The sequence below is a fragment of the Lucilia sericata genome, unplaced genomic scaffold (assembly GCF_015586225.1).
Source record: "Lucilia sericata isolate MDLA Ls3-8-SP2 unplaced genomic scaffold, ASM1558622v1 Contig000731F_arrow, whole genome shotgun sequence".
NCBI lineage: Eukaryota > Metazoa > Arthropoda > Insecta > Diptera > Calliphoridae > Lucilia > Lucilia sericata.
In genome coordinates, this window is record NW_023994730.1 from 141,556 (window position 1) to 158,093 (window position 16,538).

Below are 16,538 nucleotides of genomic sequence, written 5' to 3' on the forward strand. Positions count from 1 at the left end.
GCCTTACTTTCCCTAATTTTTATTAATGATTTTCATAAAATTTTATTTTCTATTTTCAAAAGTTCTAAATCATAAGTAAATTTCTTAATTATTAAAAGAATTTTTATAAATTATTTTATATTGCAATTAAAGCTTGAAGTGTTAGCCATCCAAATCTCTTTGAAATTTTCTTGCAACTTTTAAATTAGTCTAATTTTTAACAATACTGTCTATTAACCTCTTAATTAATATTAATCATACGCCACCCTAGTAAAAAATATTTGTTTAATTTTTGTATAAAATACACTACATAGTTAAACGAAAAACTTTAAGAAATTTAACATAACTATTTGGATTTTAAAAACTTTTAAGAAAACTTTAAAATTTCCACCATTTTTCAACAATTTCTCGAAAATTTTAAAATCAAGTTTTTTGTTAACTTTTTTCTAGGTTTTATATGATAGCCGAAGCTTTTTTTACTAAAGACTTCTGCCTTCATCATCATTTGCTTAATCATAATTTACTTTCTTCAAAACTTTTTCTATATTTGTTACTTTATTTGTTTTCAAATCAACCATAAATTTACATTTAGTTTCATGTTTTATTAAGTTTCTTTTTTTCTCAACATTCTTTTTTGTTACTACTTGCTGTTTGTATTCGAAAGCCTATAATTTAAATCAAGAGTTATTGTCCTTTGGGGGAAAATATCAAAAACCTATAAACATGTGTAAAAAAAATAAAGTTTCTTTAGGTTTTAGTTTAAGGCTTAAAAATTATACATAAGAAATTTAAGTTGAAAAATCTAAGTTTGGAATTTTAAAGAAAAAACTATAATAAACATGAAAATTTATGCAAAAATTGTGATACAAATAAAAGATGAAAATAAATCTAGAACATAACTAGAACTTAACTAGAACTGAACTGGAACTGAACTAGAACTGAACTAGAACTGAACTAGAACTGAACTAGAACTGAACTAGAACTGAACTAGAACTGAACTAGAACTGAACTAGAACTGAACTAGAACTGAACTAGAACTGAACTAGAACTGAACTAGAACTGAACTAGAACTGAACTAGAACTGAACTAGAACTGAACTAGAACTGAACTAGAACTGAACTAGAACTGAACTAGAACTGAACTAGAACTGAACTAGAACTGAACTAGAACTGAACTAGAACTGAACTAGAACTGAACTAGAACTGAACTAGAACTGAACTAGAACTGAACTAGAACTGAACTATAACTGAACTAGAACTGAACTAGAACTGAACTAGAACTGAACTAGAACTGAACTAGAACTGAACTAGAACTGAACTAGAACTGAACTAGAACTGAACTAGAACTGAACTAGAACTGAACTAGAACTGAACTAGAACTGAACTAGAACTGAACTAAACTGAACTAGAACTGAACTAGAACTGAACTAGAACTGAACTAGAACTGAACTAGAACTGAACTAGAACTGAACTAGAACTGAACTAGAACTGAACTAGAACTGAACTAGAACTGAACTAGACTGAACTAGAACTGAACTAGAACTGAACTAGAACTGAACTAGAACTGAACTAGAACTGAACTAGAACTGAACTAGAACTGAACTAGAACTGAACTAGAACTGAACTAGAACTGAACTAGAACTGAACTAGAACTGAACTAGAACTGACTAGAACTGAACTAGAACTGAACTAGAACTGAACTAGAACTGAACTAGAACTGAACTAGAACTGAACTAGAACTGAACTAGAACTGAACTAGAACTGAACTAGAACTGAACTAGAACTGAACTAGAACTGAACTAGAACTGAACTAGAACTGAACTAGAACTGAACTAGAACTGAACTAGAACTGAACTAGAACTGAACTAGAACTAGAACTGGACTGGAACTGTATTAAAAAGGTTAAAAAATTCCCTCTTCTGTGAAACACTTTACCTAAAAGCCTTTTTTTTAAACAATTTTTGTTACTTTTTATTTGTTGCGAAATAAAACTTAAGCCATATCTTTTGCTTTTAATTGTAATTTCCAGAGTTTTTAACTTTATATTTTTCTGTTGTCATGTCCCTTTTTTCAGCATTTTTTTCAAATTGACTAAAAAGAAAACTTTGTCTTTTATTTTCTTTAACTGTAGCTCATCATAAAAATGTCATCAACATGGTATTATTGTTGTTTTTAACCTTTTTCTCGTACGTTTCTTTTTTTATATACGAACTTGTATATTTACATGAAAAATAAAAAAATATTTAAGTAAATTGTATGGATATAAAACTGGCTGGGGGATTTTTTTTTTGTTGCTTACGTAAATACAAATATGGCCTCAAACGTTTTGACCAAAATCTCGGTATGTTGAATTTTGTGAAAAAAAACAACAACAGAGAAACAAACGCAATAAAAGAACTGAAATTGTTAAAAATGAACAGCAACAAGAGAAAAAAATCTACATGATGTCCATGCAGCTTAAAAAAAGAATAACAAACCCACCTTTTGCTACTCCCTTCGATAGCAGAAAAGATTTTTACAGGCTTGAAAGGACAATGAGGACAGTAAAAGCGTAAAAAGTGAAGAAAACAAAAACCGGTAAAATGAGTATGGAAATGTAATTTCCAACGTTGTTCCGCGTTAAACAACCGCCAACAACAGTTTTATAAAAAGAATAAAATTTTGCATTTTTTCAATATTATTTTTTCTTTTTTTGTGTAACGTTGTTTGTTTGCCATAGCTGTTGTAGCCTTTGGGGTTACAATGACAATACTGTACCACCTCATCTCATACCATTTGCTCTTACTCTTATTTATACCTACTGCTTTCCCACGTATTCATAAACTTAATGCAACTGAAAACATTTTTTACCCGTTTAAAGTTGAAATAAGTTCGCGTTATGTGAGAGAAAAAAAAACAATGTTGCCTGCTTCCAGGCGTATTGTTGCTTGCTTTTTCATAAATTGTTATTTTGGCCGGGGTCAGCAGGAGTTGTAAGCTGGTTTTTTGCTTTTACAAAAATCGTTTTTTGAATTGCAAGTAAATTGTTTATGAAATTCAAAAAAAAAATCTACTTTTTTGACATGTTAATAGAAAGAGTAAAAGGTACAAAACAAGGGTGTAGAAATTAATTTAAAATCAAAAGCTTTTTACTATAAAAAATAGCTAAATTTTTTTCAGCTACAAGTCCTTAAAAGAGTTCAGCTGAAACCTACAAAATGCTTAATACTTTTAGGGTCTTTTACTCAGCTTTAAGTTCAACTTGCTACTTAATATTTATTCCTAATTAAGAATCAAATTCATTTCTTTTAAATTTACTACAATTTCTGTAAGTTTTGAGTATAGTTTGGGTAAAATTCTAAAGTTATTTGTTTGGGACATCATAACGTATGATTAATATTAATTCCTATACAATTTAATAAAATTCCTTGTAATATTTTATTTAGTTGTTAAATTGAAATTCTTTAAATTGCCAACAAAACTAAACACTTCAAGGTGTTTTCTCAATATTTAATTGTTTAGCTTTTGTCTTCATTTCAATATAAATTAATTAAAAGAAAACCAAAAAATCAAATATAGAAATTGTAAATTATTTATTTTATTTATACTAACAACATACAAGTAAATTGTATTTTATTGAGAATTGTTTATCTAAAGGTGTAGGAGTGGAAATAGGAAAAAATGTTTTGCTAACAAAAGTTTTTCCTGTAATATTTATCCATTAACATTTGGGTATTTTTATTTTTTTTATTTTTTGCTGTAAATAAATCTTTGTGTGCAAAAACATCAATTAAGAAATGTCCTAAACATAATAAACAAATACTAGAGTTGAGAAAATAATAAAAGAAAGACAAATATAAATACCAAAACATTTACAGAAAGCTTGTGTAAAATAAATACAAGACAAGACAGGACAGGACAGGACCAGAAAACAAATATTGAAACCAAACCAATATGTTTACATATACCTCCCTTGTTCTTCCTATTTTTAGTGTCATTCCTTTTAGTTTATGGCTTCATTAGTCCTTGCAAAACAACATAAAAATAAAGAAAAACTTTTCATATATAGTTAACAGACAACAATTTTCGAAAAACAAATAAAATATTGTTTTCTAGTAGTTGATTTTTTGTATCTACTGCTGTTGCTGGTTGCTGCTTTATAAACTCTAAATTTTGGCTTTTGATTTTTATTTTGTTTTGTTAAAGTTTGTATTTATCTGTATTTATTTAGTTGTTTGTTAAGTAAAATGTTATGTTGACAAGCCTCTTTAACAAATGACACCCAAATAACAAAATTTATAAAATAAATACTTTATAACAAATAGAAAATGCCAGGATATATGCAGCAGGACATCAAGTTTTAAGAACAACTTAAGTAAATATCAAAAAAACCAAACCAAAAATATATACATATGTTTATTTAAAGGCAAAAATCAAGTAGTTACTAAGACAATTTATGACCAAAATTTTTAGATAAAATATAAAAATTTTAAATTGTTTATGTACTATAATGAAAATACAATTTTAGTTCAAAATATATATATTTTTAAGTATGAAATGTAAATAAAAATGAAAATATTCTCATAAAAATGTTGTCACACAAATATTTAGACATTTATTAAAATTGTTATAATTTAAAAACTAAATCTACTAGCAATATTTTCGGGTTATTATAAAACTTTAAACTTTATGTTAAAACAAACAAAAATAAGAATGTTTTCAAAGTGTCAAAAAATTAATATTAATCATACGTTCTGGTATGCAAAATTTTCTAATTAAAACTAAACTGAACTACAACAGAACTAGAACTCAACTAGAACTGAACTAGAACTGAACTAGAACTGAAATAAAACTGAACTACAACTGAACTAGAACTGAACTAGAACAAAACTAAAACGGAACTAGCACTGAACTAGAACTGAACTAAAACTGAACTAGAACTGAACTAGAACTGAACTAGAACTGAACTAGAACTGAACTAGAACTGAACTAGAACTGAACTAGAACTGAACTAGAACTGAACTAGAACTGAACTAGAACTGAACTAGAACTGAACTAGAACTGAACTAGAACTGAACTAGAACTGAACTAGAACTGAACTAGAACTGAACTGAACTAGGAACTGAACTAGAACTGAACTAGAACTAACTAGAAACTAGAACTGAACTAGAACTACTGAACTAGAACTGAACTAGAACTGAACTAGAACTGAAAACTAGAACTGAACTAGAACTGAACTAGAACTGAACTAGAACTGAACTAGAACTGAATAGAACTGAACTAGAACTGAACTAGAACTGAACTAGAACTGAACTAGAACTGAACTAGAACTGAACTAGAACTGAACTAGAACTGACTAGAACTGAACTAGAACTGAACTAGAACTGAACTAGAACTGAAACTAGAACTGAACTAGAACTGAACTAGAACTGAACTAGAACTGAACTAGAACTGAACTAGAACTGAACTAGAACTGAACTAGAACTGAACTAGAACTGAACTAGAACTGAACTAGAACTGAACTAGAAGCTGAACTAGAACTGAACTAGAACTGAACTAGAACTGAACTAGACTGAACTAGAACTGAACTAGAACTGAACTAGAACTGAACTAGAACTGAACTAGAACTGAACTAGACTATGAACTAGAACTGAACTAGAACTGAACTAGAACTGAACTAGAACTGAACTAGAACTGAACTAGAACTGAACTAGAACTGACTAGAACTGAACTAGAACTGAACTAGAACTGAACTAGAACTGAACTAGAACTGAACTAGAACTGAACTAGAACTGAACTAGAACTGAACTAGAACTGAACTAGAACTGAACTAGAACTGAACTAGACTGAATTATAACTTAAAAACCTTAGATGTTTATTTGGGAAACAAAATCCTATTTAACAACAATTTGTTAACATCCTAGCAATATTGATATTAATCATACGCCACCTCTTAGAAAATTTTTCCATAAAAATCTTATAAATTCATAAAAATTTTACAAGATTTGTAACACAACACAGTAAATTAAAATCCAGTAAATTAAACACAAAAAAATATTAAGTAACTTTCAGCAAAAAACAACAAAAATTCATACATGTAACAACATACAACAAGAACATTTTTGCTTTTAAAATTTCTACCTCTGTTAACTTCTCATTATTGTTGTTGTGTCATATAGACAATAGTTAGCATGTTTTTCGCCTACGTTTGGCAATAGCAACAGCAACAGCAACAACAACAGCAGTATCCTTGTAATAACAGCAGCAGCAAATTTGCAACGAAAAATTTTAACCTTTTATGCAAATGCCAATTTTATGGAAAAATCCTTGCTTGTGACTACAACTGAGACAATTTTTGCATTTTGCAAAAATATAAAGGTAATACCCACACTAACTAACTAAGCCTTAGGCATAAATTGTTACAAAAAAATATTCAACAAAAAAAGAAATAAAAGGGAAGTTAGAGACCAACTGAGATCTACATAAACGAATTTTTAAATACAACTCACAACATTAGTAGTAGCAACTGAAGCCCCAAAACAAAAATTTAACGCTATGACCATGTAGCTAAAGCTAACTACCATGTTTATAAATCGATGCATCATCATCCTCATCATCATCGTCATCAGTAGCCAGCAACCAAATAACAACAACAACAAGAACAGCAGCTACAACATCAACAACAATGTTTTCAAATTTTATATGTCCATATAAAACGGGGTAGTACGAGTATTTTAAAATCCAATTAAAAACCCTCCTATGGGGAGTTTAAATCGCCGAAGAGTTTAGGCAAAGAAGTACGACAACAGAAAAAAAAAAAAGAATAATGCAAAACATTGTAGTTGATTCTCTCTGTCCCCCTTAAAACATGCTATTGTTTTATGAATATGTTACCTCATTGAAAATCTGCTATAGACGTGGTTTTAACAATAAGTCGTAGTCGAAATAATTTTTTTTTATTTTTCAAAAACACAAATTTTTAAATAACGTTACGAGTGAGAAAGTGTAAGCAAGAGTGAGTGAAGGTTTTTAGAAATCCAGTAGATATGAATATATGTATGTTAGAGGCTTATCATGCAAAATATTGGCGATTTTTAATGCAGCACATATATAGAGTTTGGCGAAAAAATGATAGAAATAGAGAAATTCTAAACAGCAATGAAATCAAAGAACAATACAATGCATAACTGAAATATGCACTTAATGAAAGAGATTATAGGGTGATTTTAGGCGATTTTGTGTTGCGTTGCAATTTTTTTCTCGGGCAAATAAAAACTCTTAAATAATGTTAATTAACTTGGGGATAATAAATGAAAATAACTAAGGGAATTAAGGACTAGACTCAGCATAGGTAATTTTAGATGCATAACTGAAGAAAATTTTTGTGAAAATTTTAACAACCAAAAATAATGATTCTCTATATCACTTCTAGTTAAGCTTTAGTTCAGTTCTAGTTCAGTTCTAGTTCAGTTCTAGTTCAGTTCTAGTTCATTTCTAGTTCAGTTCCAGTTCAGTTCCAGTTCAGTTCTAGTTCAGTTCTAGTTCAGTTCTAGTTTAGTTCAAGTTCAGTTCTAGTTCAGTTCTAGTTCAGTTCTAGTTCAGTTCTAGTTCAGTTCTAGTTCAGTTCTAGTACAGTTCTAGTTCAGTTCTAGTTCAGTTCTAGTTCAGTTCTAGTTCAGTTCTAGTTCAGTTCTAGTTCAGTTCTAGTTCAGTTCTAGTTCAGTTCTAGTTCAGTTCTAGTTCAGTTCTAGTTCAGTTCTAGTTCAGTTCTAGTTCAGTTCTAGTTCAGTTCTAGTTCAGTTCTAGTTCAGTTCTAGTTCAGTTCTAGTTCAGTTCTAGTTCAGTTCTAGTTCAGTTCTAGTTCAGTCTAGTTCAGTTCTAGTTCAGTTCTAGTTCAGTTCTAGTTCAGTTCTAGTTCAGTTCTAGTTCAGTTCTAGTTCAGTTCTAGTTCAGTCTAGTTCAGTTCTAGTTCAGTTCTAGTTCAGTTCTAGTTCAGTTCTAGTTCAGTTCTAGTTCAGTTCTAGTTCAGTTCTAGTTCAGTTCTAGTTCAGTTCTAGTTCAGTTCTAGTTCAGTTCTAGTTCAGTTCTAGTTCTAGTCAGTTCTAGTTCAGTTCTAGTTCAGTTCTAGTTCAGTTCTAGTTCTAGTTCTAGTTCAGTTCTAGTTCAGTTCTAGTTCAGTTCTAGTTCAGTTCTAGTTCAGTTCTAGTTCAGTTATAGTTCAGTCTAGTTCAGTTCTAGTTCAGTTCTAGTTCAGTTCTAGTTCAGTTCTAGTTCAGTTCTAGTTCAGTTCTAGTTCAGTTCTAGTTCAGTTCTAGTTCAGTTTCTAGTTCAGTTCTAGTTCAGTTCTAGTTCGTTCTAGTTCAGTTCTAGTTTCAGTTCTAGTTCAGTTCTAGTTCAGTTTCTAGTTCAGTTCTAGTTCAGTTCTAGTTCAGTTCTAGTTCAGTTCTAGTTCAGTTCTAGTTCAGTTCTAGTTCTAGGTCAGTTCTAGTTCAGTTCTAGTTCAGTTCTAGTTCAGTTCTAGTTCAGTTCTAGTTCAGTTCTAGTTCAGTTCTAGTTCAGTTCTAGTTCAGTTCTAGTTCAGTTCTAGTTCAGTTCTAGTTCAGTTCTAGTTCAGTTCTAGTTCAGTTCTAGTTCAGTTCTAGTTCAGTTCTAGTTCAGTTCTAGTTCAGTTCTAGTTCAGTTCTAGTTCAGTTCTAGTTCAGTTCTAGTTCAGTTCTAGTTCAGTTCTAGTTCAGTTCTAGTTCAGTTCTAGTTCAGTTCTAGTTCAGTTCTAGTTCAGTCTAGTTCAGTTCTAGTTCAGTTCTAGTTCAGTTCTAGTTCAGTTCTAGTTCAGTTCTAGTTCTAGTTCAGTTCTAGTTCAGTTCTAGTTCAGTTCTAGTTCAGTCTAGTTCAGTTCTAGTTCAGTTCTAGTTCAGTTCTAGTTCAGTTCTAGTTCAGTTCTAGTTCAGTTCTAGTTCAGTTCTAGTTCAGTTGTAGTTCAGTTGTAGTTCAGTTGTAGTTCAGTTCTAGTTCAGTTCTAGTTCAGTTCTAGTTCAGTTCTAGTTCAGTTCTAGTTCAGTTCTAGTTCAGTTCTACCTCAGTTATAGTTAGTTCTAGTTCTGTTATGATTCTGCTTTAATTCTATATGTATTTCTGAGAAACTGTATTGGAACTTAGAACATAAGCAGCATTATTTCTTTTCCTTTAATAGAAAATTTCAAGTGGTAAACTTTCATCTAAAGCTTTAACATTTTTTATATGCAATTAATGTTTTTTCCATATGTTCTTTATAACTGCTTAGCTAAAGTCCTTAAATCAATTTAAGTGGATTTAGCAACATCAAAGCAATTTACCTTTGTTGTTTTTCTATTTGCTTTTGCTCTTTTTTATAACTCTATGTGACTTATATTTTATGTGTTTTTTTTGTGCAGCTCTGTCGGTAATCTGTTTTGTTTCTGTGTTTTTTCATTTACAATTTGCTTCCTTTTTGCACTTTATTTTATTGGTTAAAGCCTTATAAATACCCTAGTCTAATTTAAAGCCTAAGAATAAAATAACAAATGGCAAAAAGGAGTACTATACACAACATTTTATTTATAGAGGAAAAAACTACAAATAAAAAGGATTTCAGGCTGTATATTTATATAAAGGAAAAATAGGAAAAAAGCATTTAATAAAGCCACTAAAATCCTTAAGGTAATTGTTTTTAGTTAAGATAATTGAAGTGGAATTTTATTTAACTTATTATTGGCCAATCGATTTGAGGCAATCTAAAGGATTTGTCCCTTGATTTGTGATGTTGTTAAGCAATGAACATGTATTTAATAAGTATATAACATTTTACGTAAAAAAACTGCAAATTTTTATGCTAATTTAATAACATTTAAAGAAAAAAATGTTTAATGTTTTTTTATAGCTTTTGGCAAAAACCAGGTAATAAAAACCATAAAATCCTGGGTTTTATATGCAGCTTTATTTTGAGGTTTTATTACATACTTTATAATTGCTTAAGTAACTGCACACCCAGTTCAGTTTACTGCTGCTGCTTTAAACTGACAAGATATCCTTGGCTTGTCTTACACACATCTAAAGATTAGTGGCTGGCTGCCGGGCGGTTAGTTGTTTCTTTATGCTGTTACTATCATTAAAAATCAAGACATTTTGGCTACATTGTATCCTGTGTGTATGTGTGTGATGCACAAAGTAAAGGCAAAGAAACACCTGCTGCATTTATCTTGTCTTTTGTATTATTTTTTTTTGTTGGTGGTGGTGGTTGCTGCTGTTTATTTGTAAACCTGTGCAAAAAGTCTTTAGCATTATAGAGCAGTTAATTTATCCCTAAGCGGTAGTTGTGTGCAGTTTTACTACCACAACAACTACTGCTTTATACTGCTACTGTTATTTTATAGAGTATATGGTCGAATTGTTGTTCCAGCACACTTGACTGCCTTTTGGGTGCAATTTTGTAATATAAAACAAAAGCAACAAAATGTATAGAACATATAAATTTAACAACTGATACCAATTAAGAGCCAAGGTAACTTAAGAAAGTGTATGAGCAACGAAATAGTTTATGGAAACTTTAAAATCTTGGCAAAACTTTTTTTTTTTTCAATTAGTGTAGAGGCATTTAAAGTTTAGGAAATGAAGAATATCATAGAAAACTAAGGTTTAAAGATGATTTTATTTTAATTTTTAAAACAACTAATGAACCAAAAAAAAGAAACTGTTTTCTTTTGAAGATCTAAATTATATTAACATATTTTTGTTGTTTGTATCGAAAGTTTTATATTTCTATACTAAAATTCATAGCTAGCTTAGATTTTAGCTTTTGTTTGAATATTCTAGCTTTAAAAACAAAAAAGCTGTAAATAGTTTTGTTTGTCGACGAAGGAGGCGTATGATTAATATTAATTAAGGCGTATTTTAGTTAAAATTTAGCAGTAGTTTTTTAGTTTTACTAAAATTCAAAATTAGCTCCATTCCTCAGCTTTACTTAGTTTTTTGTTTGAGTACTCCAGCTTTAAAAAGTCTATAGTCTAGTCTATAGTCTAGTCAATAGTCTAGTCAATAGTCTAGTCTATAGTCTAGTCTATAGTCTAGTCTATAGTCTAGTCTATAGTCTAGTCTATAGTCTAGTCTATAGTCTAGTCTATAGTCTAGTCTATAGTCTAGTCTATAGCCTAGTCTATAATCTAGTCTATAGTCTAGTCTATAGTCTAGTCTATAGTCTAGTCTATAGTCTAGTCTAGTCTAGTCTATAGTCTAGTCTATAGTCTAGTCTATAGTCTAGTCTATAGTCTAGTCTATAGTCTAGTCTATAGTCTAGTCTATAGTCTAGTCTATAGTCTAGTCTATAGTCTAGTCTATAGTCTAGTCTATAGTCTAGTCTATAGTCTAGTCTATAGTCTAGTCTAATAGTCTAGTCTAGTCTAGTCTAGTCTAGTCTATAGTCTAGTCTATAGTCTAGTCTATAGTCTAGTCTATAGTCTAGTCTATAGTCTAGTCTAGTAGTCTATAGTCTAGTCTATAGTCTAGTCTATAGTCTAGTCTATAGTCTAGTCTATAGTCTAGTCTATAGTCTAGTCTATAGTCTAGTCTATAGTCTAGTCTATAGTCTATTCTATAGTCTAGTCTATAGTCTAGTCTATAGTCTAGTCTATAGTCTAGTCTATAGTCTAGTCTATAGTCTAGTCTATAGTCTAGTCTATAGTCTAGTCTAAGTCTAGTCTAGTCTATAGTCTAGTCTATAGTCTAGTCTATAGTCTAGTCTATAGTCTAGTCTATAGTCTAGTCTATAGTCTAGTCTATAGTCTAGTCTATAGTCTAGTCTATAGTCTAGTCTATAGTCTAGTCTATAGTCTAGTCTATAGTCTAGTCTAGTCTAGTCTATAGTCTAGTCTATAGTCTAGTCTATAGTCTAGTCTATAGTCTAGTCTATAGTCTAGTCTATAGTCTAGTCTATAGTCTAGTCTATAGTCTAGTCTATAGTCTAGTCTATAGTCTAGTCTATAGTCTAGTCTATAGTCTAGTCTATAGTCTAGTCTATATGTCTAGTCTTATAGTCTAGTCTATAGTCTAGTCTATAGTCTAGTCTATAGTCTAGTCTATAGTCTAGTCTATAGTCTAGTCTATAGTCTAGTCTATAGTCTAGTCTTAGTCAGTCTATAGTCTAGTCTATAGTCAGTCTATATCGTCTATGGTTAGTCTAGGTCCTATAGTCTTAGTCTATAGTCTAGTCTATAGTCTACTGTATAGTCTAGTTATAGTCGATCACTTTATACTTTGGAACAACGTAAATCACTATAGTCTTTGTTATGTCCAACCCTATTTGTTTAGTTACTACTATTTAAAACTAAATTTTCCAACCATGAACAAATACTAAAACGTCTTTTCTCTCATTTCAGTTTTGCTTAATTTGATGGAAAGCAGTTGTGTGGTACAATGGAAATGCGAGATGCCTACACGCCAGATTCCTGCAGAACAAATTACTGAAGCTGATTTCTGCCGAACAGCGACTGTCTGAATCGATTAAGAAACGTCTACCAGACTAGCAGTTTAATCACTATTTTTACCTATTTGTTACTTAAAAATGTTAAATAAATACAACAAAAACACATCTTATTTCATTATAACCAATATCTTCCCATTTGTTTTAATAATTTGTCGATAACTCCGTAAAGTATGCTTTAAAATCTAAAACATAATATTTAATTTTTAGGCCGACTGTATATTAAACTAAACTAGTTTTGTAAAGTAAGCTTTAGCAATATGTTAATTTTAAAACAATAATGGTTTGTAAATAGTTTCCGAATTTCACTTAAAATTCGCTTAATACAAAAGCTACAAAGATAATTCTTTGACTGAAAGAAAGTGTATAAATTAAGCTTCACTATGAACCATTATTTCAATGTCTGCTACCACGCCTTCTTTGTAGAAAACCTAATTTATCAGTTAATATAAATGTCTTAGTTTTAGGGGCGAAAAGGGGCGTGTCATAATTTTTGCAACAAAATCTGAAAGTTCATTTCCTTTCATAGCCATGTGCCAAATTTCGTAAGAAAATCTTTATTAACTAAAAAGTTATTTGCAGTTAAAGTAAGTGTTGAGAAACCCATCACTTTTTGATTGCAAAATCGGTTAACCAAAAAACACCAGGTCAACAGAACCTGGTAGCAAGTAAATTCCCCAATCTCTTTTTTGGTTTTTTGCTAATTACTTTTAAACTATTAAATATTTTAAAGAATTTCTTTTTGAAGATAATAGAGTGGAATATGGCCTAACGCATGATTTTAATTTTTAAGCCCAATGCCACGCCCCTTTTTGTAAAAATAGCTTACAATAACAAAAACTGTAATAACTTGGCAAGTAAATATACTAACAGAATAATACTTTCACCTAAGAAAAGTTCAATTCCTGTTTTATGGTTGTGGAAAATTTCAGCTCAAACGCTTTAAAAATGGCGGAGCTGTAGCTTACTGAACTTTGGTATTTAAAGGACGAAAATGGGCGGCAATTGGTCAAAAGACTGATTTAGTTTTTTGTTAATAACTCCGAGGATATAAGAGATATCAATTTGATCTTTTCATTGGATGAAAAAGTAGAAATTCAGCTTTACCTTGGTTACACTTTAAGCGTTGAGTGCCACGCCCACTTTTAACTAAGCTCCATTTACTTTAGAGTCTTATAGCCGAATGATTAAATGGGCGTGGCACATAATTTCTTTACGAATGAAATTTTCAATTTTTGAATTTTCCTGTTTTATATCTGTGGAAAATTTCAGCTTAAAATCTTTAAAAATAACGAAGCTGTAGCATATTGAACTTGGGTACTTAAGTGCCGAAAGTGGGCGAAATTGTTCAAATTATTTTTTTACGTTTTTGTTAATAACTCGTTTGACGTAAGAGATACCAACGTGATTTTTAACTACAGGAAAGAGTGGTAATTCAGCTTTACTATGGTTATGAATTTAGATCACAGAACCACCCCCACTATGAACTAAGCTTCATTATTTTTAAAGGCTTATATTCATAGGAAAAAAGGGGCGTGGCCAATTCTTTTGCTAAATCTAAAAAAATCAATTCAGTCTACAGCTCTGTACCAAATTTCATTTGAAAAGCTTTAAAGGTTTAGAAGTTACAACGCGTTGAAGTTAAGGTTGAGTAAAGCACAATTTTTTAATTGCAAAAAAGTTGAACCAAAAAATTTTTGTCAAACACCAGGTCTACAGAACCTGTTAGCAAGTAAATTTCCCAATCTCTTTTTTAGTATTTTGCTAATAACTATTAAACTATTAAATATTTTAAAGAAATTCTTTCTGAAGATGATAGAGTGGAATATGGGCTATCACATGATTTCAATTTTAACGCCCAATGCCACGCCCCTTTTTGTAAAAATAGCTTACAATAACAAAAACAGTAATAACTTGGCAAGTAAAGGTACTAACAGAATAATACTTCCACCTGTGAAAAGTTCAATTCCTGTTTTATGTTTGTTGAAAATTTCAACTCAAACGCTTTAAAAATAACGGAGCTGTAGCTTACTGAACTTTGGTATTTAAATGACGAAAATGGGCGGCAATTGGTCAAAAGACTGGTTTAGTTTTTTGTTAATAACTCCGAGGATATAAGAGATATAAATTTTATCTTTTCACTAGATGAAATAGTGGAAATTCAGCTTTACCTTGGTTAGACTTTAAGCGTTGAATGCCACGCCCACTTTTAACTAAGCTCCATTTACTTTAGAGGCTTATATCCGATTGAGTAAATGGGCGTGGCACATAATTTCTTTACGAATGAAATTTTCAATTCCTGTTTTATATCTGTGGAAAATTTCAGCTTAAAATCTTTAAAAATAATGAAGCTGTAGCATATTGAACTTGGGTACTTAAGTGCTGAAAGTGGGCGAAATTGTTCAAATTACTGTTTTACGTTTTTGTTAATAACTCGATTGGTGTAAGAGATACCAACTTGATTTTTGAACTACAGGAAAGAGTGGAAATTCAGCTTTACTACGGTTATGAATTTAGATCACAGAACCACCCCCACTATGAACTAAGCTTCATTATTTTTAAAGGCTTATATTCATAGGAAAAAAGGGGCGTGGCCAATTCTTTTGCTAAATCTAAAAAAATCAATTCAGTCTACAGCTCTGTACCAAATTTCATTTGAAAAGCTTTAAAGGTTTAGAAGTTACAACGCGTTGAAGTTAAGGTTGAGTAAAGCACAATTTTTTAATTGCAAAAAAGTTGAACCAAAAAATTTTTGTCAAACACCAGGTCAACAGAACCTGGTAGCAAGTAAATTTCCCAATCTCTTTTTTGGTATTTTGCTTATAACTTTTAAACTATGAAATATTTTAAAGAATTTCTTTTTGAAGATAATAGAGTGGAATATGGGCTATCACATGATTTCAATTTTAATGCCCAATGCCACGCCCCTTTTTGTAAAAATAGCTTACAATAACAAAACCTGTAATAACTTGGCAAGTAAAGATACTAACAGAATAATACTTTCACCTGTGAAAAGTTCAATTCCTGTTTTATGTTTGTGAAAAATTTCAACTCAAACGCTTTAAAAATGGCGGAGCTGTAGCTTACTGAACTTTGGTATTTAATGGACGAAAATGGGCGGAAATTGGTCAAGAGACTGGTTTAGTTTTTTGTTAATAACTCCGAGGATATAAGAGATATCAATTTGATCTTTTCACTAGATCAAAGAGTGGAAATTCAGCTTTACCTTGGTTACACTTTAAGCGTTGAGTGCCACGCCCACTTTTAACTAAGCTCCATTAACTTTAGAGGCTTATAGCCGAATGATTAAATGGGCGTGGCACATAATTTCTTTACTCATGAAATTTTCAATTCCTGTTTTATATCTGTGGAAAATTTCAGCTTAAAATCTTTAAAAATAACGAAGCTGTAGGATATTGAACTTGGGTACTTAAGTGCCGAAAGTGGGCGAAATTGTTCATATGACCGTTTTATGTTTTCGTTAATAACTCGTTTGCTATAAGAGATTCCAATGTGAATTTTACACTATAGAAAAGAGTAGAAATTCTATTTTATCACTGATTTAGCATTGAGTGATGGTTATGTTTATTGCCACGCCCACATGTTTCTATACATATGTTAATTCTTTTCCATTTTAGTTAAATGCAGCAAATTTTCCAAAAACTTAAATATTAAATGGAGTTGCCTTAAATTTGCTTGATTTTTTAAATTTTAACAAAAAACTTCCTTCTCATTCTTTGTAATTTCTTTACGGCTTTCTTCACTAACAACCCGGTAACACAACATCAACTGCATACACAAAAAAAATAAACATGTTGTTTTGTTTAGATTTTTTTTGTGTTTCCAGCTTCAAGGAATCATTTATTTTTCTTATATTTTTCTACACTTACGCTTGAGCGAAAGAAAACGCGAGAATGCACATACCAAATAGAAAGAACCTTGCAAAACCCCCAGCAACCAAATGGAAGCACAAACAAAAGCTGGCAAGAATATAAACATACTCAGCATGACACAAATAGAAAAAAAAAAACAAACTGTAAAACTCCTTTCAAAAACAACAACACCATGTTAGTAAATGTTAATGTTTATAT

General features: G+C 30.7%; 1 protein-coding gene across 8 annotated transcripts in view; it reads right to left on the reverse strand.

The window, feature by feature from the left end:
* The window catches only part of LOC119607693 (CUGBP Elav-like family member 4), a 169,546-nt gene that overhangs the window by 108,478 nt on the left and 44,530 nt on the right, over positions 1-16,538 (reverse strand). The gene's annotated exons all lie outside the window — the stretch shown is intronic.